The sequence below is a fragment of the Balaenoptera physalus genome (genome assembly GCF_965194825.1).
Source record: "Balaenoptera physalus genome assembly, chromosome: 2".
NCBI classification, from domain to species: domain Eukaryota; kingdom Metazoa; phylum Chordata; class Mammalia; order Artiodactyla; family Balaenopteridae; genus Balaenoptera; species Balaenoptera physalus.
The window spans coordinates 2,586,505-2,600,330 of NC_138883.1; the positions used below are offsets into that span (position 1 = coordinate 2,586,505).

General features: G+C 41.3%; 1 long non-coding RNA gene across 2 annotated transcripts in view; it reads left to right on the forward strand.

The window, feature by feature from the left end:
- Positions 1-13,826, forward strand: part of LOC309655689 — a 64,832-nt gene that overhangs the window by 37,885 nt on the left and 13,121 nt on the right. The gene's annotated exons all lie outside the window — the stretch shown is intronic.

The following is a 13,826-nucleotide window of genomic DNA, read 5'->3' on the forward strand; positions in this document are numbered from 1 at the left end:
CAAGGGCTCCTGCACAGAGTGGGCCGGGGTCTCTAGCTCACAGGGAGCAGAGTGAAGGTCAGGGCAACTGGGGGGCATGGCGTGTTGACAGGGCTTATCCTGCGAGACAGTTCCTGACCTCCAAGTTCCGGACTTTGCCCACCCAGCCCTGAGAAACAGCCGCCCTCTGGGTCCAGGAGCGCCTCTGCTGACCAAGCTTGACCCAGCTCTCCTTTCACTCTGTGACCCCAATGACAGCTTCCTGGGCAAAGACCCCCTAGCCCCCCAGGTACTTGGCAGTGCTCAGCATGGGTTCCTCCCTCAGGGGGTGGCTCTGCCCCAAACCAAGACAAGCTGCTCTTAACCGCCCACCACAGGGCCCAGAGCAGGCAGTGAGGGTGACGAAATTTTACTGCCTGTCCCGGGGACCCCAACCTGGGTCCCCTCCACCACTCCTGGCTACACTTCAGGAAGCTGCAGCCCCGGGGTCTTGGCCAAGCTCTAGGTGGGCCCTGGCCCTCCAGGAGGGGACGATGTTGCCCTCCTTCCCCCCAGCCTAGGCCTAAGCCTCCCAGCCCCTCAGTCCTCCGCCTGGATCAACTCTTCACGGAATAACTGAGAGGAGGATTGGCCAGTCCCTTTGGGAGGAGCCCGGCCCCAGCTCAGGCCCCATCACATAATATACCAGTGTGACCAGTCTTGTTTTGAAGTAAAACCCTAGGCATCCTTCGCTCTATTATATAGACTTAAAAAAAGAAAAAACAAAACAAAATGATTTTCTAGTTTCAAAAGCACTTCACTGTAGAAAATGTCCAAATTAAATAAAATATCAAATAAGAAATTTAAAATTATTCATAATTCCAACAGACTCAAGCACTACAGACATGGGTACGTGTTAAAATCCTTTATCTACCATGTTTGTACAAAATACCATTTTGTTTTTAAAAATCTGAACAGGGAGTTCCCTGGTGGCACAAGACTCTGCGCTCCCAGTGCAGGGGGCCTGGGCTCAATCCTTGGTCAGAGAACTAGATCCCACCTGCGTGCCGCAACTAAGAGTTCGCCTGCCACAACTAAGGAGCCCGCCTGCCGCATCTAAGACCTGGCACAACCAAATAAATAAATACATAAACAATATTTTAAAAAATAATAATTATAAAAAATCTGAACAAAGAAAAGTCACCCACCATCCCACAGATTTTAAAGGATTATGTGAAGGACAGACTGGACGGGACCCCTCCGCCCTCAGCCTGTCTGTTCCTCTATCCCCTCCCCAGGCGGGCAAACACATCTATATTCACGCAGCGATCCTGCCATAGATACTCTACTGCAAGTTTGCATTTTTCACTTAATGTCATGTCACGGACATTTTCTCCAGTGAGTGAAAATGGACCTGGCTCATTTTGCGGCATGTGGGATCTTAGTTCCCTGACCAGGGATCAAATCCAGACCCTCAGCAGTTGAAGCTCAGAGTCCTAACCACTGGACTGCTCATTTTTTTTAAATGACCACATTGTCATGTAGTGTAATTATTTGCCTCTTTCCCTCTTGCTGGATATTTGGGGATTTTCCAGTTTCTCCTACAGCAAGAATCCTTGTATACATAACAACACGTGTCCATTTATTTCGGATACGTACATTCCCTAGAAGTATGATTGTTACCTCAAAGATCTTGTTTAAGGTGAGATAAGACTCTTTATCTCTTTTTTAAGTTAAGAAATCTAGCAGAGGACTTCCCTGGTGGCGCAGTGGTTAAGAATCCTCCTGCCAATGCAGGGGACACGGGTTCGAACCCTGGTCCAGGAAGATCCCACATGCCGCAGAGCAACTAAGCCTGTGTGCCCCAACTACTGAGCCTGCGCTCTAGAGCCCGCGAGCCACAACTACTGAGCCCATGTGCCACAACTACTGAAGCCTGCGCGCCTAGGGCCTGTGCTCTGCAACAAGAGAAGCCACCGCAATGAGAAACCCGTGCACCGCAACGAGGAGTAGCCCTTGCTCGCCACAACTAGAGAAAGCCCGCACGCAGCAACGAAGACCCAACGCAGCCAAAAATAAATAAATAAATAAATGTATAAAATAAAAAAGAGAAGTCTAGCAGAGAGGCAAACTGTCTACTGTTTGTCTGAGAAATCTCTTAGGTACTTACACTGTTTAGGAACCCAGAAATGTGATTACACATGGTTACCAGCAAGTAAGACCAGCAAGTAGAGTTCAGGTTTCTACTGGAAGTTGTTCTCATGAGTCATGGCAACAAATTCTAAAGTCTTAGAACCGTTGTAAGACCCTTCTGTTTAAATAACAGCTTCATTGTAACAGAAATGAGAAGTTGGTAACAGTATAAATGTTCAGACAAGTCCCAGTTTTGTACCAGAAAACAAGATTTGTACAGAGTAAGTGGTCTGAATTCAACACCTTATCAAATCAAATTCTTCCATCAAGTTTTATAATTCAGAATGATATCTTTCCCTCCATGATTTCAGGGGAAAGGAGACATCTTCAACTCTCGACTTCATTTTGTTAACTATGTAGTCTTTCGATTTTAAGGCCAGGTTCTGGAAATTCATTAGCTGGCCTTAGAAGCAAAAAACAGATGTGTGGAGCTCCATTTTACTGAGCCAAAAAGAGAAATAAATGAATAGGATCTTAATTAATAACAGCTGAATAAGGAGCACATATAATTTCTCTTCAGCAAAGAATAGAAACGCTTTTTAATGGATACTGCAGTAATTAATTCCCAAAAGACTTAGGCCAATTCATTCTTCTACCAATAGGGAGCCGGTTTCCTCACAATTTTGCCAGAACTGGCGGCAATTATCTTGTTTATTTTCGGACAGTCTGATAGGACACACACACACACAAAATTAGCATGTTTTCATGCTTTAAAAAAAGGGCTGGGGACTTCCCTGGTGGTCCAGTGGTTAAGACTGTACTTCAGTGCTTCCACTGCAGGGGGTGCAGTTGGGGAACTAAGGTCCCGTGTGCCACATGGCACGGCCAAAAAATTAAAAAAAAAATTTTTAAGGGCTTTATTGAAATGTAATTGACATGTAATAAACTGCACATATTTAAAGTATCCAGTTTAGTAAATTTTCATATGTATATATACTCATGAAACTATCACAGCGATGAAGATTAAAACATCCATCATCACCAAAAGTTTCTCATGCCCTTCGTAATCCCTCTCCTCGCCCTCCATGCTCACCACCCCCCAGGCAGGGACAGACCCGCTTTCTTAGTTAGATCAGCTACCATTTTCCATTGGCGAGGCTGACGGCCACCAGCCGCTCCTGCTCGCTGCTTTCGCAGTATAATTTTCACACCCCCTGTGGAGGGCCATTTGACAATATCGGTCAAGGTGACAAATGCACAAATGGAACCAGCCATCCTGCTTCTAGGAATGAATCTTATCAACCCTCTAACATCCATGCAAAATGACGCAAGGACCAGCTAGACACTTCGATTGTAGTAGCAAAATGTTGGAAACTCCCTAAATGTCCATCCGTAGACACCGGGGAAATAGCTGCGGTGCACCCAGACAATGGAGTACTATGCGGCCGTAAAGGAGAATGAGGAAGTTCTCTTGGTTCTGATACAGTAATTACCCCCAGATATGACGTTAAGGGGGAAGTGTGTGTGCAGAGCAGTGGGTGGTGTGCGTGCCTCTTCACTCTTCGGGGGCCATCAGGAGAGCCATGACCCTGACCTTGCCCCTCTTGCCCTTCCCCACCCCTCACCCCAGGAGAGAGAGGAAGCATTTACCTGGCTGGCAGTTGGGTGGTGTTATTAAGCCTTTCTCTGTCTTTTATTTGTTAACATTTGTTCCACTTGTCTCCTTCTGTCTCCAAGGGGGAGACGTGCCCGGGGGAAGCACTGCGGCTCACATCCAAGGGGGTCTGTGTGTCCAGCAGTGGTGCTCAGTGTTGGACAGCCCAGAGCCTGAAGTGAAAGCCACATTCTCCACGTAAGCTTTTTCAGTAATGACCAGGATATTTTGATCTTCACCTGCCTGCCAAACTCAGATTGTGCACTAGGTCATTTACTGGATCCCTAGCAATGAGATTGTATGCCAACAGTTTATACACATGCCATACATGCATTCTACAAGGTATCTGGGTACTTTGTGTGTGTGGTAAAATACACATAACATAAAACTTACCATCCTAACTATTTTAAAGTTGCAGTGATATTAAATACATATGTTCACATCATTGTGCAGACATCATCACCATCCATCCCCGTAATGCTTTTCATCTGTAAAACTGAAACTTCATAACTATCAAGTAATAACTGCCCATTCTCTCCCCCCGCCAGCCCCCTGCAACCACCATTACACTTTCTGTCTTTACGATTTTGAATACACTAAGTACTTCATCTAAGTGGAATCATACAATATGTGTCTTTTTGTGACTGGCTTATTTCATTTAGCGTGATGTCCTCAAGGTTCATCCATGTTGTAGTATGTGTCAGAATGTCCTTCCTTTTTAAGACTGAATAATTAATCCCATTTTAATTCAGTGGAACTCCATTTAATTCCATTTTAATTGCATCGTATGGATATACCACATTGTGCTTATCCATTCATCCATCCGTGGACACTTGGGTTGCTTCCGTGTTTTAGCTATTGTGCATAATGCTGCTATGAACATGGGTGTACAAATATCTCTTTGAGTTCCTCCTTTCACTTTTGAATATATACCCAGAAGTAGAATAAAGAATCATAGGGTATTCTTTTTAAAATTTTTTGAGGACCGCCGTATGTTTTCTCCAGCGGCTGTACTATTAGGTTGGTCAAAAAGTTCATTCTGGTTTTTCCATAAGATGGTACAGAAAACCCAAATGATCTTTTTGGCCAATCCAATATTTTTCACATTCCCACCAACAGTGCACAAGGGTTCCAATTTCTCTACATCCTCACCATCACTTGCTGTTTTCTGGTTTTTTGATAGTAGCCATCCTAATGGGTATGAGGTTGGTATCTCATCGTAGTTCTGATTTGCCTTATCACTAATGATTAGTGATATTGAGCATCTTTTCATGTGCTTGTTTATATATCTTCTTTGGAGAAATGTCTGTTCAAGCCTTGCCCATTTTTGAACCAGATAGTGTGGGGTTTTTTAAAATTACTATTATTGTTGAGGTTTAGAAGTTCCTTACATATTCTGGATATTAATCTCTTATCAGATATATGGTTTGCAAATATTTTCTCCCATTCTGTGGGTGGCATTTTTACTCTGTGGATAGTGTCTTTTGATGAACAAACTTTAAAATTGTAATGAAGTCTAACTTGTCTATTTTTAATTTTATTACCTATGCCTTTGGTGATATGCCAAGAAATCATTGCCAAATCCAATACTGTGAAGGTTTTGACCTGTGTTTTCTTTGAAGAGTTTTATAGTCTTAGGTCTACCATTTGGGTTCTTGATCCGTTTTTAGGTAATTTTTGTAAATGGTGTTAGGAAAGGGTACAATTTCATTCTTTTGCATGTGGATATCCAGTTTTCTGAGCACCGTTTGTTGAAAAGACTGTCCTTTCCCTATTGAATGGTCTTGGCACCCTTGTCCAAAATCATTTGACCATGTATGTGAGGGCTTATGTCTGGGCTCTCCATTTTACTCCATTGACCTATGTCAGTCTTTAGGCCAAAGCCACAACTGTTTATATTACTATTGCTTTGTAGGAAGCTTTGAAATCAGGACATGTGTGTTCTCAGCTTTGTTCTTTTTCAAGATTATTTTGGCTATTTGGGGTCCCTTGAGATTCCATGTGAATTTTAGAATGGGTTTTTCTACTTCTGCAAATAATGCCATTAGTTTGCAGAATTCGGGATTTTCTAGGGATTGCATTGAATCTGTAGATTGCTTTGGGTAGTATTGATATCTGACAATATTAAGTCTTCCAATCCCTGAGCATGGGATGTGTTTCCATTTATTTGTTTCTTCTTTAATTTCTTTCAGCAGTGTTTTATAGTTTACATTGTACAAGTCTTTCCACCTCCTAGGTTAGGTTAATCCTTAAGTATTTTATTCTTTTTGTTGCTATTGTGAATTTTTTAAAAATTCCTTTTCATATTGTTCATTGTTCACGTATAGAAATGCAAATGATTTTTGCATTTTACTTTGTATCCTGCTACTTTGCTGAATTCATTTATTAGTTCTAACAGCTTTGTGTGTGTGTGTGTGTGTGCGGTGTCTTTAGGATTTTCTACATATAAGATCATTTCATCTGCAAACAGAGATAATTTTACTTCTTCCTTTCCAATTTGGAAGGCTTTTATTTATTTTTCTTGCCTAATTGTTCTGGCTAGAACTTTCAGTTCTGTGTTGAATAGAAGTGGTGAAAGTAGGCATCCTTGCCTTATTCCTGATCTCAGAGGAAAAGCTTTCAGTCTTTCACCATCGAGTATGATGTTTGCTGTAGGTTTTTCATATATGACTTTTATTATGTTGAGGCAGTTTCCTTCTATTCCTATTTTTTGAGTGTTTTATCATGAAAGGGTGATGAATTTTGTCAAAATTTTTTTCTGTATAAAAGAAGTTGATAATGTGGATTTTTTACCTTCATTTTGTTGATGTGGTATATTACAATGATTGTTTTAATACGTTGAACCATCTTTGTATTCCAAGAATAAATCCCAATTGGTCATGATATATAATCCTTTTAATGCTGCTAAGTTTGGTTTGCTAGTATTTGTTGAGAATTTTTGCATCAATGTTCATAAAGGATATTGGCCTGCAGGTTTCTTTTCTTGTAGTACTTCTTTTTTTTTTAACATAACTTTTTTAAAAAAATAATTAATTTATTTTTGGCCGTTTTGGGTCTTCGTTGCTGCCCGCGGGCTTTCTCTAGTTGCGGCGAGCGGGGGCTACTCTTCGTTGCGGTGCGTGGGCTTCTCATTGCGGTGGCTTCTCTTGTTGCAGAGCACAGGCTCTAGGCATGCGGGCTCAGTAGTGTGGCTCACGGGCTCTAGAGTGCAGGCTCAGTAGTTGTGGCACATGGGCTTAGTTGCTCCGCGGCATGTGGGATCTTCCTGGACCAGGGATCGAACCTGTGTCCCCTGCACTGGCAGGCGGATTCTTAACCACTGCGCCACCAGGGAAGTCCCTCTTGTAGTGTCTTTATCTGGCTTTGGTATCAGGGTTATGCTGGCCTCATGAAGTGAGTTAGGTAGTGTTCCCTCCTCTTCAATTTTTTGGAAAAGTTTGAGAAGGATGTGTATTAATTCTTTAAATGTTTGGTAGAATTCACCATTGAAGCCATCAGGTCCAGGGCTTTTCTTTGTTGGGAGATTTTTGATTACTGATCCAATCTCCTTACTAGTTATAGGTCTTATTCAGATTTTCCGTTTCTTCGTCATTTAGTCTTGGTAGGTTTTGCATTTCATGTGGGTTATCTAATTATTTGGTGTACAGTTGTTCATACTACTCTCTTCTAATCCTTTTTATTTCTGTAGAATTGGTAGTAATATCCCCATTTCATTTCTGATTTTAGAAATTTGAGTCTTTTTTCTTTTTTTTCTTAGTTCAGCTAGCTAAAGATTTGTCAATTTTGTTGATCTTTTTGAAGAACAATCTTTTGGTTTCATTGATTTTCTCTACTGTTCTTCTATTCTCTATTTCATTTATCTCTGCTACAATCTTTAGTATTTCCTTCCATCTAGTAGCTTTGAGTTTAATTTGTTATTTTTCTAGTTCATTTAGTAAAGTTAGGTTGCTGATTTGAGATATTTCTTGGTTTTTAATGTAAGCATTTATAGCTATAAATTTCCCCTTAACACTCCTTTTCCTGTATCCCGTAAGTTTTGGTATGTTGTATTTTCAATTTCATTCATCTCTAAGTATTTTCTAATTTCTCATGTGATTTCTTCTTTGATTCATTTGTTGTTTAAAAGTGTATTGTTTAATTTCCACAATTTTGTCAATTTTCTAGTTTTACACTTGTTATTGATTTCTGTCACATTGTGCTCAGAGAAGAAACTTTGTATGATATTTGTCTTTTAAACTCAATTTTAACAAATCTAAATTTTTAGGTTTGTTAAATCTAAATCTAACTGAGATTTAATTTGTGACCTAACTTATGGTCCATCCTGGAAAATATCTTATGTGCACTTAAGAAGAATTTGTAGGCACTTCCCTGGGGGTCCAGTGGTTAAGACTCCGTGCTTCCAATGCAGGGGGCTCAGGTTCAATCCCTGGTTGGGGAACTAAGATCCCACATGCCATGCAGCAAAAAAAAAAAAAAAAGAAGAAGAAGAAGAATTTTCATGCTGTTGTTGTTGGGTAGAGTGTTCTGTATATGTCTGTTAGATCTAGTTGGTTTTCTGTGTTGTTTAAGGCCTCTGTTTCCTTACTTATCTTCTGTCTGGCAGTTTCATCCATTATTGTGAGTGGGGTATTGAAGTCTCCAACTATTATTGTAGAACTGTCTATGTCTCCCTTCGATGCTATCAATTGGTGCTTTGTATATTTTGATGGTCTGTCACTAGATGTGTAAATGTTTATAATTCTTATACCTTCTTGCTGTATTGAAACTTTATTAACATATACTGTCTTTCTTTGTCTCTAGTAAACTTTATTGATTTAAAATCTATTTTGTCTGACATTAGTATAGCCCCCCCCCACTCTCTTTTGGTTACTATTTGCATGGAATATCTCTTTCTATCCTTTCACTTTCAATCTGTTTGTGTCTTTGGATCTCAGGTGAGTCTCTTGTAGGTGATATATAGTTGGATCATGTGTTTTTATCCATTCTGATAGTCTCTGTCTTTTGATTGGACAGTTTAATCCATTTACATTTAAAGTAATTACTGATAAGGAGAGGCTTACATCTGTCAGTGTGCTGTTTATTTTCTATATGTCTCATAGCTTTTTTGTCCATCATTTCCTGCACTATTGTCTTCTTTTGTGATTAGTTGATTTTTTATAGTGAAATATTTACATTCTTTTCTCATTTCCTTTTGTGTATATTTTAAAGGTAGTTTCTTTGTGGTTACCATGGGGATTACATTTAACATCCTAAAGTTAAACAGCCAAATTTAATTAATTAATTTAATTAATTTTGATTTATTTTTGGCTGCATTGGGTCTTTGTTGCTGTGCGTGGGCTTTCTCTAGTTGCAGTGTGTGTGGGCTACTCTTTGTTGTGGTGCATGGGCTTCTCATTGTGGTGGCTTCTCTTGTTGCAGAGCAGGGGCTCTAGAAGCGCGGGCTTCAGTAGTTGTGGCACACAGACACAGTAGTTGTGGCTCGCGGGCTCTACAGCACAGGCTCAGTAGTTTGTGACCCACAGGCTTAGTTGCTCCGCAGCATGTGGGATCTTCCCAGACCAGGGATCAAACCCGTGTCCCCTGAACTGGCAGGCAGATTCTTTTTTTTTTTTTTTTTTAATTAATTAATTAATTTTATATTTATTTTTGGCTGCGTTGGGTCTTTGTTGCTTCGCACGGGCTTTCTCTAGTTGTGGCGAGAGAAGGCTACTCTTCGTTGCAGTGCGTGGGCTTCTCATTGTGGTGGCTTCTCTTGTCGCGGGGCACTGGCTCTAGGTGCGCGGGCTTCAGTAGTTGCAGCACGTGGGCTCAGTAGTTGTGGCTTGTGGGCTCTAGAGTGCAAGCTCAGTAGTTGTGGCGCACGGGCTTAGTTGCTCTGCGGCATGTGGGATCTTCCCGGACCAGGTCTCGAACCCGTGTCCCCTGCATTGGCAGGCGGATTCTTAACCACTGTGCCACCAGGGAAGTCCCTGGCAGGCGGATTCTTAACCACTGTGCCACCAGGGAAATCCCTATAACACCCAAATTTAAATTTCTTCCAGCTTAACTTCAATAACATATAAAACTCTGCTCCTTTACAGCTGTCCTCACCTCTTTCATGGTCAGTATCACAAAATTACATCTTTAAAGATCACTGTTGTGTCAGTCCCAGCCTATTGAGGGGAACGCTCTTGGCTAGGAATGTCTGAGGCACTGGCCTGGGCCTGTGTTACTCATAGTGAGCACCACAGGCATTTCTGCCATCAGGACCAATGTTGTGGCTGGGCTGATCTTGTGTTTCTTAGTATGATTGCAGGATGCATGCACTTCAGCAAAAACCCATCAGGGAAGTTTGAGGAACAAGCTTTATTACTCACAGGTCCTGGAGGGTGCACAGAACATCTGAGGGCCACACAGTGAGATTGTGGGAGAGAAAGAGAGACAGAGAAAGAGGACCTGCAGCTTTGCCCTTATTGGGGTCCAAAGATGGTGTCTGGGGTTTTGTGGGTCACTCATCATTGAAACATAAGAACAAGAGTTAGGGTGTAGTTTTCTACCAAGTTGTCAGTTTTCTAGGTTTCCCACAGTGTTCTGAAAGCGGAACTTCTTGAGTGCGGGTGGCCTAGTTCCTTAACTGTTTGTTTTGGTAGTAGCTTTTTCAAACAGATGGCAATATGTTTATTTGAAATGGATGTCTCAGCATTTACACTACAATCAAAAGCTTAATTTAGGTACTTACACTACACTTGTGTTTCCCAAAACATAAATCAATAATTCTTTTAAATTCATTATTCTCCTAAATTATGTACAAAACAAGATTTGGAGTTACAAACCAAAGTTACGGTGATACTAGCTTTATACTAGTAATTTTTTTTCTTTAAATGTGTTAATCTCTTAATCATGCAGAAAACAAGCAAAAGTACAGTTACAAACCATTGTTACAATAATACTAGCTTTTGTAATTGCCCATGTATTTACCTTTATCGAGATGTTTATTTCTCCATACGGCTTCAAGTTACTGTCCAATGCCTTTTCATTTCATCTTGGATAACTCTTTTGGTCATTTCTTGCAGGTCAGGTCTAGTGGTCATAGAGTCTCTCAATTTTTGTTTATCTGGGAACATGTTCATTTCTTTCTCACTTTTGAAGGACAGTTTTGCTGGATACAGGATTCTTGGTTCACAGGTTTTTTAATTTTAGTATTTGCATATATTGGCCCACTGTCTTCTGGCTTCCATAATTTCTGATGAGAAATCTGCTGACGATCTTACTGAAAATCCCTTGTATTCATTTCTCTCTTGCTACTTTCAGAATTCTTTCTTTGTCTTTGTCTTTTGAAAGTTTGATTATAATGTGCCATGGTGTGAGTCTCTGAGTTCATCTTACCTGGAGTTTGTTGAGCTTCTTGGATGTTTATAGTCATGACTTTCATCAAATTTGGGAAGTTCTCAGCCATCATTTCTTCAAGTATACTCTCTCTCTTCCCTCTGGGACTCTTATGATGTGTATGTTGGTCTATTCGATGGTGTCCCACAGGTCGCTTAGGCTCAGTTCACTTTGTTTTCAACCTGTTTTCTTTGTGGTCCTCAGCCTCAATAATCTCTATTGTCCTACCTTCAAGTTCACTGATTCTTTCTTCTGCCTGCTCAAATCTGACTTTGAATCCCTCTACTTTCTTTCTCATTTCATTTATTGTACTTTTCAGCTCCAGAATTTTGGGGGGAGATGATTCTTTTTAGGTTTTCTCTTTATTGATATTTTCAATTTGTTTACACATCATTTTCTTGACTTTCATTACATCTTCCTTTAGTTCTCTGTGCTTCTTTAAGACAATTATTTTAAAGTCTTTGTCTAGTTTATCTTCTATCAGGTATTTTTCAGGGACAGTTTCTGTTGGTTTATTTTTTCCTTTGAATGAGCCATACCTTCCTGTTTCTTTGTATGTCTTGTGATTATTTGGTTGAACACTGGACATTTCAATGTAGTAACTCTGGAAATCAGATTGTCCTACTTCCCCAGGGTTTGCTGTTTTTTGTTATTGTTTTTATTTTTTATTTTTATTGTTGTAGGCTGTCTCTGTGCTGAGGATTAGCTTGAGATGTAAACATAATGTCTTTCTGAGTCTTTCCTGGATATGCACTGTCACTTACTAATTTACCCCGTACGTGCAGTTGTTTTTGAATGCCCTACTCTGGTTCCCAAAAGGGGAAAAAGCAAAAATGAAGGGAGGGAAAGGGCAATGGCCCTTTAAGTCCCCTGCAAGTCACTTCAGCTAGTGGGAGAGGGTCTTCCAACAATGGGGAGGCGGGAGTGCAACAACAATAGCTGCCACCTCTTTGTCTGCACCTCTGTGATCAGACACAGCAGTCAGTGATGAGGGCACAAATTCCCAATATTTGGAGGGCAGAGTCCTTTTTTTCCACCCTAGCTCCCACATGCTATGTGCGGGCTGCTCCAAGAACATGTAAATAGCTGCCTGCCAGGCTTCCCAGCCTGGGGGTCTGGCAATGGGAGGAGGAGCCCCCAGAGAATATGGCTTTGAAGGCCAGCGTGGTTTGATCACAGGAATTACAGGACTGGGAGAAACAGAAACTCCACCCTTGGAGGGCACGCACAAGACCTGTGCACACCGGGCCCAGGGGAAAAAAGCAGTGCCCCATAAGAAAGTGGGCCAGACCACCTGCTGGTATTGGAGGGTCTCCTGTAGAGGTGGGGGGTGGCTATGGCTCACTGGAGGGGCAAAGACGCTGGCAGCAGCACTTCTGGGGAGTACCCACTGGCATGAGCCCTCCTGGAAGCTGCCATTAGCCCCACCCAACAGCCTGTAGGCTCCAGGGCTGGGAAGCCTCAGGCCAAACAATGAACAGGGTGGGAACACAGCCCCACCCATCAGCAGACAAGTGGCTTAAAGTCTTGCCCACCAGAGGGACAAGACCAAACTCCACTCACCACCAGTACCTCCCATCAGGAAGCCTGCACAAGCCTCTTAGACAGCCTCATCCACCAGAGGGCAGACAGCAGAAACAGGAAGAACTACAATCTTGCAGCCTGTGGAACAGAAACTGCAATCACAGAAAGTTAGACGAAATGAAACAGCAGAGGAATACATCCCAGATGAAGTAACAAGATAAAACCCCAGAAGAACAATTAAGTGGAGATAGGCAACCTTCCAGAAAAAGAATTCAGAATAATGACAGTGAAGATGATACAGGAACTTGGAAAAATAATGGGGGCAAGGATTAAGAAGATGCAAGAAATGTTTGACAAAGACCTGGAAGAACTAAAGAACAAACAAACAGAGATGAACAACACAATAACTGAAATGAAAAATACACTAGAAGGAATCAATAGCAGAATGAGTGGGGCAGAATGGAGAAGTGACCTGGAAGATGGAATGGTAGAAATCACTGCCACAGAATGGAATAAAGAAAAAAGAATGAAAAGAAATGAAGACAGTCTAAGAGACTTCTGGGACAACATTAAATGCATCAACATTCACATTATAGGGGTCCCAGAAGGAGAAGAGAGAGAGAAAGGACCTGAGAAAATATTTGAGGAGATAATAGCTGAAAAATTCCCTAATATGGGAAAGGAAACAATCACCGAAGTCCAGGAAGTGCAGGATAAACCCAAGGAGGAACATGCCAAGACACATAGTAATCAAATTGGCAAAAATTAAAAACAAAGAATATTAAAAGCAACAAGGGAAAAACAGCAAATAACATATCAGGGAACTCCCATAAGGTTATCAGCTGATTTCTCAGCAGAAACTCTTCTGGCCAGGAGGGAGTGACATGATATATTTAAAGTGATGAAAGGGAGGAAACTACAACCAAGAATACTCTACCCAGCAAGCTCTCATTCAGATTTGATGGAGAAATCAAAAGCTTTACAGGCAAGCAAAAGCTAAGGGAATTCAGCACCACCAGACCAGCTTTGCAACAAACGCTAAAGGAGCTTCTCTAAGTGGAAAAGAAAAGGCCACAACTAGAAACAAGAAAATTACAAATGGAAAATCTCAATGGTAAAGGCAAACACACAGTAAAGGTAGGAAATCATCCACACACAAATATAATATCAAAACCAGAAATTGTGCGAAGAG